Consider the following 2,318-nt stretch of genomic DNA (forward strand, 5'->3'; position numbering starts at 1 on the left):
AGATAGAAAACTTTTAATCAATTTGACTGGATGATCTGGTTGAACTGTAAAGTGCCTTGAGACGACATGTGTTGTGAATTTTATAGAAATAAACTGAATTGAATTGAAATAAAAATGATTTCTGATGCAGTCTTTATGGAAAAAGTCATAATAACCAATAAAAACGGATTCATTATTTATTTTTCTGCCACATGTTGAAGGGTTCTTACTCTATTTCTTTAGGTTTTTCATTCCTACAGTCAGAGGAGAATGAGAGCATGTCCACATCGCGGTGTGTCGGCAGCCCAAACCACAGAGGAGGAGGTGGCAGAAGGTTAATCCCAAACATTAAGAGCAGCCGGCGTAAAACAAGGCTGAACAAATGGTACCTTCAGACCGGCTCTCATTTGTACCCAGCTCAGCCGCCTCACGGCTTCCTTACGGCTGCGAGTCCAAGCCATGCATCTGCACTTGTGCCGTATTTGTTATCCTGGACAAGCATTCTCCAGCCAAATAGAGAGAAGGGGGAGAAAACGAATCACTCTCAGACCTACTCCTGTTGTTCCCTCAGCTGTCAACACTTCTCACAGACTTCACCCCCGCCTAGCCGCATCGATACAGAGAAGTGACTGCCGTTTGCTTTATGATTGCCTTGTTTTATTCTCGCGGCCGGGCTGTTTCTCAGCCTTCAGAGCTCTAATCAGACCGCCTTGCCTGGACAACAGAGCCATTGTCTCTTAAAGTGAAAGAGGCAGCGGATCAGTGAATCCCCTTCCATTTCCTCGCTTTATTAGCCCTGCGCCACGCTACTGTTTATACTGGTGGGTTTTCTGTTTGCTGAGAACAATTACAGTATGACAAATGATCCATCAATGCCATCTATCAGGCCAGAGCTGACAGGAATCCTATAGACAGGGCAGCAATTCATCCCCTGCTCCCCATCTCTGGGGTCCCATGCTTTAGTATCCATGACAACCAGCAAGCCACTTGCCACGCTTGCCACTTCACAGTGAGAGATGAGCGCCCGTGAGTGGCTTTGAAAATTAGCCTTTGACACCCCAACTTCCACCGTTCCTCCGCCTTCCTAGACTGAAGCCGCCGCCCTTATCTTAGCAGGATCTCCGGGGAGTCCGGAGCCTCTGGAATCAGGATCATGCAAAGGAAAAGAGACAGAGGCATCTAGGTGCGGCTATAAACACACTTCCCTGGGTCGCACGGCGTCAGCTTTATGAAGCTGGAGCGATATGATCCCCAACATTAACCTCGCAGCGGCTTCAGAAGAGCGGCGATGGAAGCAGCCATTTAATCTGCTGATAATAAAACCAGGGGAGAAAAGTGAAGCAGAGAGGTGTCTGAATACACGGAAGGAAGGCGACTTCCTGACCTTTCAAACTTTCATTCACAGAAAAAAAATCTCTGCAAAAATATTTAGTATAAAAAGAAGAAAATAACCAATCGAGAGGTAGGAGTTACCATCGCAGCATAAACAGCGATCAAAGACATGAATAAACATCCATCACTGAAAGATTGGATTTGTTTTATGTGTGCATTTTGGATCAAAAACTGAGCAGTTAAACAGTAAGGTTACTGAAGTTAATTTAATGGTGTAGTGGAGGATGTTCTTTTTTCCGGGTGGATTATCTAAATAAGTGGTCCTCCTAACTGTCAATCATTTTGGTGATATGTTTATGTAAGGCCATGCTACATACTGGAAAAAAAAATCATTTTTTTCTTAAAATAAATGAATTTTTTCTTGTATTGAGGAGGTAAAAGGTGCATTTTTCCAATGGAGCAAGAACATTTACATTTAAAATAAGAAAGCACACTAAAGCGAACTATCTCATTTACCAACTCAGATTAAGGGTAAATACAGTTAATTTAAGAAATTTTTACTAATTTCTAGATCGTTTTTCCAGTCGTTCCCATTTTCACTGGAAAAAACGATCTAGAAATAAGTAAAAATTTCTTAAATTAAGTGTATTTACCCTTGATTTCAATAGGTAAATGAGATGATTTGCCAATGGAATGAGAATTTTACTCTTAAAATAAGATATTTAGATAAAAATGCAGTTGAGTTTTCTTATTTTAAATGTACATTTTCTTGTTCCATTGGCAAAAAGTCTCTTTTACCTTCTCAATTCAAGAACAAATGCACTGATTTTAAGAAAAAAATAACTTATCTACAACTTTTAAACAGAGCGAGCATGAGGAGAAATGGGCTCATGCATGTTTAATAGTGTTTCCTCTCTGCAGCAGGTACAGGGTTGTGCATGTGCAGGTGAAGAGAAATCTTTTTAAAATTTCGCGAAAATCCTCCACTATTCCTTTAAAGGAATAGT

At 40.9% G+C, this 2,318-nt stretch overlaps 1 protein-coding gene across 3 annotated transcripts in view; it reads right to left on the reverse strand.

Annotated features, from left to right (window-relative positions):
• cux2 (cut-like homeobox 2) overlaps positions 1–2,318 on the reverse strand; it is a 206,780-nt gene that overhangs the window by 157,277 nt on the left and 47,185 nt on the right. The gene's annotated exons all lie outside the window — the stretch shown is intronic.

The sequence above is a fragment of the Cyprinodon variegatus genome, unplaced genomic scaffold, assembly GCF_000732505.1.
Source record: "Cyprinodon variegatus isolate N-32 unplaced genomic scaffold, C_variegatus-1.0 Scaffold440, whole genome shotgun sequence".
NCBI lineage: Eukaryota > Metazoa > Chordata > Actinopteri > Cyprinodontiformes > Cyprinodontidae > Cyprinodon > Cyprinodon variegatus.